Raw genomic sequence first — 10,112 nt, 5'->3', positions numbered from 1 at the left:
TCTGCTCGCGCCCCGCCCCGCCCTGGCGCGCTGACGTCAGCCGCACGGCGGCGTGCCCTCGGGCAGGGCCGCGGCCCCGCCTCCGTAGCGTTCAGGGTCAGGGCGGAGGTGGGGCCTGAGGGGAGGAGCTCAGATGGCGAGGCGGGGCCTGAGGGAGGAGCTCAGAGGGTGGGGCGGGGCTTGAGGGGAAGAGCTCAGAGGGAGGAGGGCGGGGCTCGGGCCGGGGTGCTAGTCTTGGCGCTGCACGGGCTAGAGCGCGGGGCGGACCCGCTGAGGACGCTGGGGCTCCGCCGGGTGGCCCTCTCCCTCAGGGCGGAGGCCGTCTTCGACCCTTCGGACACCTGTCTCGGTAGGTCCCTCGTCACATACTTGCTTGAGAGCCTATTCAGTGGGGCCTTGTCCGTGGCAGGCACCGTCCTAGGCCCTGGAGGAGCCAGGGCGGCCGTCAGGAACCGGACCCACAGCAGGTGAAAATGCGCGGCCATCAGTCTCTCAGCAGTGGGAGGGACTTGTGCTCCCAGCCGAGGTGGAGTAGCGGGAAACGAGGGAAAATGTGTGAGATACTGTGGCCGGTTAAGTCGTGTGGGCTCTGCCTGGGGGGAGGAGGGAGGGTTCTTTTCCGGTTCGGGTTCGAGTAGGCGAACGTGACAGTAGCTGAGATCCACACAGCACAGGCTTTATTCAGTGGCCAAAGAACGGAGAAGGGGGAACTGAGTTCACGGGTCAACTTCTGCCCGCCTGGCTGTGTCACCGGAGGGTAGGTTCTTGTTTCCTCACAGAATTCAGAGCCCCACACGGAGGCGAAGCGAGGGTTTACTGAGCGACCGCACGCTGTCGGGAGGGAGAGTGGGCTGCTGAGTGAGCAGCTGCCCTGAGTTTCCTACCGCGAGTTGGTTATATGGGGCGCGGAAACAGCTGGGAAGAATATTCATTACAGGGCGAGACTCAGGGGAGACTTCTCTCGATCTTATTTCCCTTCTCCGCCTCCCCAAGGACGGGGGAGTTTTGGTCCTCTTTGGTCTTTTCAGGTCTGTCGTGGCCTCAGGTGCAGGATGGGTACTGCCCCGGTCACAGTGTTAATTATGTTGTAATGAGGGAATAGTGAGCAGAAGGTTACTTTCCGACTACGCTGGAGGTTCCTGCCTTTCTTGTTTGCCTCTAGGACCCCTGTGGTCACAAGATGTATGGTTTCCTGTCAGACTCCCATGCCTCCCTTCTCTGTTCTTATCTGGCCAACTGCCTGCTCTAACACTGGCCCACTCAAGGAGTTTGGACCCTTAAAACCTTTTAAGGGTCAAAGGGTCGATGGTTCGTCTTCTGAAGCTGCTTCAAGCCGAGCAGGGGCATTGTCCCTACCTGTGGGGTCCAGACCACCTTGCCATCTGTCAGAGATAGGGGTATCGGGGTCATTGGCAGAAGCAGGGATGGAGAGTGGGGAGTGGGAGGCTGCAACCCTTTCCAGGTGATGTTTATAGTCCCCATCTTCATGTGGGCTGGGTTGAAATCCCTGGCGTACCATCATCTGCAGGTGAAACTGTTGTAATCTGGAGGAAAGAAACTTAACGCGCAGGTTAAAAAGGCAGGGTCCAAAAATCAGTAAAAATACTATTGCGATCAGAGGTCCAAGTAGGGGTAGGAACCAGGGGTATGTCATACCCCTCTGACTACAGTCCCAGTGGATTTGGCGCTGGGGTTACCCTTTCCAAAAATGTATAGCCATTGAGCCTGTTTATATACCTTTTGGATATCTTCTTCCATCTGGCCAGTGGCATCGATGTAGGTGCAACACGTTTTATTGATTATTGTGCATACCCCTCCCTTCTAAGTTAGGAGATAACCCAAGGCCAGTCTTTTACCATCACCACATTTGCTAGGGAGTTAAGGGAGGTTGAGAGTCTGAAGGGTGCATTCCCCGTGCTCCTGGCCAGAGTAGGTAGAGTAACTGACAGGTTACAAAGCGAAGCGTTGCCATATGGTATGCAAAGCCTCCCTGTGGGTCCACCAAGCCAATAGCAGCTCCAATTCCTGCCAGGAGGAGGCCAGTCACACGCTGGAGCCAGGGATGGGGAATGGAGATATTATATATGGATATTACCCCAGGGGCTAAAAAGGCGAGTGTGTAGGATCCCATGGTTAATCTTTTATGTATGCATTGGTAGCCCATGGCTCAGAGGGGACTCACATAGATAGGACCCTGCAGCCTTCCTTTTGGGTGGCCACAAATTATGAGGTGTCCCCTTGGAGCACATAGCCATGTCTGGGATCTGTTTTCCTGAAGAAGCTGGCTCTGCCAGGTGAGGTTGGGATTCGTTGAGCAGGTGCAGCTGGGGCTAAGTGGCCCTCCTCGGATCCCCACCTCAGGCAAGTGGGTCTTATATGGGGGAAGAGGTTCCTCTTCATGTGAGGCAGTCACGTTATATTTTGTGAACGGAGGAGGTAGAGTGCCCCCTTTCCAGTTTCCAAAATGGGGGTAGGTCGTGGACTCCCGGGATCCCAGAGATGCCAGACATATCCAATGGGTGGAATTCTGTGTCTCATCTAGCTCTGTTGAGGTCACTTCAGGTGTCCCCCTTTCGCATTTGTATCTTTGAATAGACCTTCAACATATGGGTTGTGTCCTACACCTAAAGATGGCTTTCAGATCATGCAGTGTTGAAAGTTTGAAGATATGATCCCTGTGGGTTTTAGGAAAAGGCTGAGCTCTTTCAGTCAAGTTAATGCAAATGACTGAGGACAGGTTAAAGCATGTCCAATTGACCGTGGAGAGAAGCTCTTCTGTGGGTGGGTCCCAAGACCAACTGGACTGGTTAAGAGTATAGAGGGAGGTGTTGACCGAGGCTGGGTAGAAGATGGGCCACCCCGGGACCTCATGGGGGTTGACGTGGCAGACCCAGCGGTTAGTAAGATTTTCATTTTTTCCTATGGTGGAGGAAATTTGTACTATGGAGTTGCTGCTCCATCCGCCTTGTGCAGATATCCACAGGAGGGAGAGAAATTTTAGGGTTAATAATGGCTTCATGGTGGCGGTGGCGAGCTAAAAGTGAACAGTCTTCTTTAAACCCAGCATGGACAGAGGAGTTCTTCCCTGGCAGGGGTGGTTAAGTGAACTGGTAAAATGTAAGTAAGAGAATAATAGCAAAAATGGTGAGTACGAGTCCAATCCACCAAATCATTTTACTTATCTGCCAACGATGTCTGTCCTTTGAGTATATATTCAACTTCTTGGTTTTTAAATAGGAGCCTAAGGCCTTTGGTGGGCTCACAGGTCCAGTTGGAGGTGTCTTCCTGTTCATAGCCAGGGTCCTGTTGGGACTTAAGAGGAACTGGCTTGATTTGGGACAGGTGAACCCAACTGTTGATCCCTTGTAATTTAACTGCAATAGGGGTACTGAGAAGGACCTAGTAAGGGCCCCTCCACTTGGGCAGTAATTGATCAGAGGGGGACCCTTCTCTCCATGTTTTTAGGAGGACAAAATCTCCCAGCTGAACATGAATGGGGTCAGTTTCCTGGTTGGGGGCCTGATTTCCATATTCTGAAATTACCTTTTGGACCAGTCCCAGATTAATTAGGTACTTAATAAGCTCACTGGTTTCAGTATCCACCAAAATGTCAGAGGATAAAAAGGGCCTGCCATAAGTCATTTCAGACAGGCTGATCCCTAGCCCTGTTTTAGGTGCCCCCCTGATTCTCAAGAGGGCTATAGGTAAAAACTTTGTCCAAGGTTCTAATGTCTCTTGACAAAGTTTAGCCAGGATTCTTTTTAAAGTTTGATTTGCCCTTTCCACCTTCCCTGATGGTTGAGGCCTCCAGGCAGCATGGAGGTGGTAGCAAATGCCTAGGGCAGTAGAGATTTGTTGGGTAACCCTAGCCACAAAAGAGGGACCGTTATCACTTTGTAAAGACCGTGGAAGTCCAAACAGAGGAATTATTTCCTTTAGTAATGCCTTTATTACCCCCTGAGCTCTCTTGGTCTTAGTTGAAGGCTTCCACCCATCTGGTAAAAGTGTCAATAAAGACCAGAAGGTATTTATATCCCTGGGAGGATGGCATCTGGGTAAAGTCTATTTGCCAGTTCTCCTCTTCTTTGGATGGGCTGGAGGAGAGGTGGAGGCCTTAGTTTTCCCCCTGGGTTATTATAGTAACATATATTACAGACCTCTGTGACCTCTAGGCTAGTCTGAGAAAGGCCCATGCCAGAGAAGACTTTTTCCACCAGGCTAGTCAAAGCATCCCACCCCAGATGAGAGAAGTCATAGAATGATTTTTAAATATTCCATTGTAATGCTGTGGACAGCATTATTGTTTGTTCCTTAATCCACAGCCATTGGGACCCTCTTGGTATCCCCTAGTTCAGACCCACTCTATTTCCTTGATTGTGTACAGGGGTGACAACAAAGTGGGCTGGGGGTTGATTATGAGGGAGTAAGGTGGCCTGAGCTGAAGGTGTTTTTTGGTTTTTGCTTTTTGAATTTTATTGAAGTGTAGTTGATTTACAATGTTGTATTTCTGCTGTACAGCAAAGTGACTCAGTTATACACATATATACATTCTTTTTCATATTCTTTTCCATTATGGTTTATCATAGGATATTGAATATAGTTCCCTGTGCTATACAGTAGGACCTTGTTGTTTATCCATTGTGTATATAATAGTTTGCGTCTGCTAATCCCAGACTCCCAACCCTTCCCTCCCACACTCCCCCCCCACTTGGCAGCCACAGGTCTCTTCTCTATATCTGTGTGTATGTTTCTGTTTCATAGATACGTTAATTCTTGTCATATTTGAGATTCCACATATAAGTGATATCATACGGTATTTGTCTTTTTCTTTCTGACTCACTTCGCTTAGTAGAATAATATCTAGGTCCATCCATGTTGCTGCAAATGGTATTATTTCATTCTTTTTTTATGGCTGAGTAGTATTGCATTGTGTGTGTGTATACGTGTGTGTGTGTGTGTGTGTGTATCACATCGACTTTATTATCCATTCATCTGTTGATGGACATTTAGGTTGTTCCCGTGTCTTGGCTGTTGTGAATAGTGCTGCTATAAACATAGGGGTGCATGTATCTTTTTGAATTATAGTTTAGTCCAGATATATGCCCAGGAGTGGGATTGCTGGATCATATGGCTACTCTATTTTTAGTTTTCTGAGGAGCCTCCCTACTGTTTTCCATAGTGACTGCACCAATTTACATTCCCACCAACAGCGTAAGAGGGTTCCCTTTTCCCCACACCCTCTCCAGCATTTATTATTTGTACACTTTTTGATGATGGCCATTCTGACTGGTGTGAGGTGGTACCTCATTGTAGTTTTGATTTGCATTTCTCTAATAATTAGTAATGATGAGCATCTTTTCATGTGCCTATTGGCCTTCTGTATGTCTTCTTTGGAGAAATGTCTATTTAGATCTTCTGCCCATTTTTTGTTTGGGTTGTTTGTTTCTGTGTTATTGAATTGTATGAGCTGTTTGTATATTTTGGAAATTAAGCCCTGGTTAATCACATCATTTGCAAACATTTTCTGCCAGTCTGTAGGTTATCTTTTCATTTTGTTTATGTTTTCCTTTGCTGCGCAAAAGCTTTTAAGTTTGATTCCGTCCCATTTGTTTATTTCTGCTTTTATTTGTATTGCTTTGGGAGACCTAAGAAAACATCTGTATGATTTATGTCAGAATGTTTTGCCTATGTTCTCTTCTAGGAGTTTTATGTTGTCATGTCTTATGTTTAAGTCTTTAATCCATTTTGAGTTTATTTTTGTGCCTGGTGTATTCTAACTTCATTGATTTGCATGTGACTGTCCAACTTTCCCAACACCACTTGCTGAAGAGACTGTCTTTTTCCCATTGGATACTCTTGCCTCCTTTGTCAAAGATTAATTGACCATAGGTGTGTGGGTTTATTTCTGGGCTCTCTATTCTGTTCCATTGATCCATATGTCTGTTTTTGTGCCAGTATCACTCTGTTTTGATTACTGTAGCCTTGTAGTATTGTCTGAAGTTTGGGAGGGTTATGCCTCCTGCTTTGTTCTTTTTCCTCAGGATTGCTTTGGCAGTTTGGGTCTTTTATGATTCCATATAAATTTTAGGATTATTTGTTCTAGTTCTGTGAAAAATGTCAGGGGTTATTTGATAGGGATCACATTAAATCTGTAGATTGCTTTGGGTAGTATGGCCATTTTAACAATATCAGTTCTTCTAAGAGCATGGGATTCTTTCCATTTCTTTGAATCATTTTCAGTTTCCATTACCAATTTTTTTTTTGGTAGAATTTTTTTTATTGTAGTTGATTTACAATGTCTTAATTACTGTACAGCAAAGTGATTCTCAGTGTATATACATATATATATATGTATACACACACACACATACATATACATTCTTCTATTTTATATTCTTTTCCATTATGGTTTATCATAGATATTGAGTATAGTTCTCTGTGCTATTCAGTAGGACCTTGTTGTTTATCCATTCTATATATAAAAGCTTACATCTGGGCTTCCCTGGTGGCGCAGTGGTTGAGAGTCCACCTGCTGATGCAGGGGACACGGGTTCGTGCCCCGGTCCGGGAAGATCCCACATGCCGTGGAGCGGCTGGGCCTGTGAGCCATGGCCGCTGAGCCTGCGCGTCCGGAGGCTGTGCTCCGCAACAGGAGAGGCCACGATAGTGAGAGGCCCACGTACTGCATAAAAAAAAAAAAAAAAAAGCTTACATCTGCTAACCCCAACCTCCCACTCCTTCTCTCCCCCAACCCCATCCCCCTTGGCAACCACCAGTCTGTTCTCTATGTCCGTGATTCTGTTTCATAGAAAGGTTTGTGTCATATTTTAGATTCCACATATAAGTGATATCATATGGTATTTGTATTTCTCTTTCTGACTGACTTCACTTAGTATGATAATCTCTAGTTGCATCTATATTGCTGCAAATGGCATTATTTCGTTCATTTTTATGGCTGAGTACTATTCCATTGTATGTAAGTGCCACATCTTTATCCATTCATCTGTCGATGGACATTTAGGTTGTTTCCATGTCTTGGCTATCATGAATAGTGAGTGCTGCTATAAACATAGGGGTGCACGTATCTTTTTTTTGAATAAATTTATTTTTGGCTGCATAAGGTCTTCATTACTGTGCGCGGGCTTTCTCTAGTTGCGGCGAGTGAAGGCCACTCTTCATTGCAGTGTGCAGGCTTCTCATTGCAGTGGCTTCTTTTGTTGCGGAGCACAGGCTCTAGGCACGTGGGCTTCAGTAGCTGTGGCTCGTGGGCGCTAGACGCAGGCTCAGTAGTTTTGACACATGGGCTTAGTTGCTCCGCAGCATGTGGGGTATTCCCGGACCAGGGCTCAAACCCGAGTCCCCTGCATTAGCAGGAGGATTCTTAACCACTGCGCCATCAGGGAAGTCCCGCATGTATCTTTTTGAATTATAGTTTTGTCTGAATATATGCCCAGGAGTGGAATTCCTGGATCATATGGTAATTCTATTTTTAGTTTTCTGAGGAACCTCCATATTATTTTCCACAGTGGCTGCACCAACTTACATTCCAACTAATAGTGTAAGAGGGTTCCCTTTTCTCCACACCCTCTCTAGCATTTTTCAAAAATATATTTATTTATTTATTTATTTATTTATTTACTTTGGCTGTGCCGGGTCTCACCTGAATCATGTGGAATCTTCGCCACGGCACGCGGGTTCCTTAATTGTGGCATGCTTGGTTGCGGCATGCAAACGCTTAGTTGAAGAATCATCTTCAATTTCCTTTATTAATGTTTTTTAGTTCTCAGCATATGTCTTTCAACTCCTTGGTCAGGTTTATTCCTAAATATTTTATTTTTGGGGGTGTGATTTTAAGAGGTACCATTTTATTATATTCCCTTTCTGATATTTCATTGTTGGTGTAAAGAAATGCATTCGGTTTCTGTATGTTAATCTTGTATCCTGCTACCTTGTTCTATTCGTTTATCAGTTCTAGTAGTTTTTGTGTGGACTCTTTAGGGTTTTCTCTGTATATTATCATGTCATCTGCATATAATGACAATTTTACCTCTTCCCTACCATTTGAATACCTTTTATTTCTTTTTCTTTTCTGATTGCTGTGGCTAAAACTTCCAGTACTGTGTTGAATAGAAGAGGTAAGAGTGGGCATCCTTGTCTTGTTCCAGATTTTAGCAGGAAGGCTTTCAGCTTTTCACTGTTGAGTATTATATTGGCCATTGGTTCATCATAAATAGCTTTTATTATGTTGAGATATGTTCTCTCTATACCTACTTTCAAAAGGGTTTTTATTATGAATGGATGTGGAATTTTATTGAATGCTTTTCCTGCATCTATTGAGATGATTGTTGTTTTTGTCTTTTGTTGATGTGGTATATCACATTGATTGATTTGCATGTGTTGAGCCATCCTTGTGACCAGCTTGGTCATGGTGTATGATCTTTATGTGTTGTTGGACTCAGTTTGCTAATATTTTTTTTTTGAGAATTTTTGCATCTGTATTCATCAAAGATATTGACCTGTGATTTTCCTTTTTGGTGGTATCTTTTAGTATCTTTTGTGTGGTTTTGGTATCAGGGTGATGGTGGCTTCATAGAATGTCTTTGGGAGTGTTCCTTTCTGTTCAGTTTTTGGAAGAGTTTGAGAAGGATCTGTATAAGTTGTTCTTTGTATGTTTGGTAGAATTCACCTGTGAAACCATCTGGTCCTCGACTTTTGTTCATAGGGAATTTTTATTTTTTATTTATTTAAAAAATTTATTATTATTATTATTATTTTTCTTCAGTATGCGGGCCTCTCACCGTTGTGGCCTCTCCTGTTGCGGAGCACAGGCTCTGGACGCGCAGGCTCAGCGGCCATGGCTCACGGGCCCAGCCACTCCGCGGCATGTGGGATCCTCCCAGACCGGGGCACGAACATGTGTCCCCTGCATCGGCAGGCGGACTCTCAACCACTGTGCCACCAGGGAAACCCTAAAATGTATTATTTTTAAAATTTTATTTATTTTGTTTTTGGCTGCATTGGGTCTTCATTGCTGCATGCGGGCTTTCTCAAGTTGCGGCAAGCGGGGACTACTCTTCATTGTGGTGAGCGGGCTTCTCATTGTGGTGGCTTCTCTTTGTTGTGGAACACAATCTCTAGGCATGTGGGCTTCAGTAATTGTGGCACACGGGCTTCAGTAGTTGTGGCTTGCGGGCTCAGTAGTTGTGGCTCATGACAGCTTCTTTTATGATTCAAAGATCTTGGATCATTGTACATTCCCCATTTGGTTTGAGAACATGTAGGATTGGAGTATTACAAGGAGATTGACATGGCAACAAAAGCCCCTATTTGATGAATTTTGAGATCAGGGATTGGAGGCCTCATCAAGCCTCTGGTTTTGTGGGATATTGATGCTTGGAAGGGAAGTTATTAGCCTCCTTTAAGGTGATTTTCACAGGAGTGGCAATCTTTGCCTGTCATTAGATTTCCTGGTCCCAGACCTGTGGCTGTATGAGTTCTTTAATTACTGGGGAAATATTTTGAGCTGGACTGTCCATGTCTTGTATAATGCATAGTCTAGCCAAAAATAGGTCTTGGTTTTGGTTTTCAGGGACAGTAAGAGTCACTTACTCAGGGAGAGAAAGATTTAGAAGAATGAAATCTCTTCCTAATAATGGGCTGGGGCATTCAGGCATGACCAGAAACTTGTGAGTTATAAGAGTCTTTCCCCAGCTGCAAGTTAGAGGGGTGGTGAAATGTTTTCATTTTGGCCTTCCTTCTCCCCCAACAATAGAGCAGGTTTTGGGGGCAAGGAGCCTAGCGTGAGAAGTCAGGACAGAGTAAGTGGCTCCTATGTCTAGTAGAAACTGGACAACCTGCCATGTCAGTGGTCACCTGTGGTTCCTCCCATGTGATAATGACTTTCTTCTTGGGAGGTCCCAGGTCCCATCAATCAACCACTGCCATGACTGGCAAGGGGCAATTTCCCCACTCCCTTTGGAGCTGAGGGCATTCCCTTCTCCAGTGGCCCATCTTCTTACAGAGTGGGCATGGTGTCTTGGGTGGAGGCTGGAACCTGTTTTCTGGGCATTCCTTCCTCCAGTGTTTGGGGCTCCCATAGTTAAAACAGGCTC

The 10,112-nt window shown here is 45.4% G+C and overlaps 1 protein-coding gene across 1 annotated transcript in view; it reads left to right on the top strand.

Annotated features, from left to right (window-relative positions):
• The first annotated feature begins 235 nt into the window (after nucleotides 1–235).
• Nucleotides 236–10,112, top strand: part of PRELID3A (PRELI domain containing 3A) — a 107,943-nt gene continuing 98,066 nt past the window's right edge. The window contains exon 1 of the mRNA XM_082668145.1: nucleotides 236–349. The gene's annotated coding sequence lies outside the window, so the exon portion shown is untranslated. The remainder of the gene's footprint in view (nucleotides 350–10,112) is intronic.

The sequence above is a fragment of the Grampus griseus genome (assembly GCF_964374135.1).
Source record: "Grampus griseus genome assembly, chromosome: 12".
Lineage (NCBI taxonomy): Eukaryota > Metazoa > Chordata > Mammalia > Artiodactyla > Delphinidae > Grampus > Grampus griseus.
This window is presented reverse-complemented; position numbering and strand designations above follow the sequence as displayed.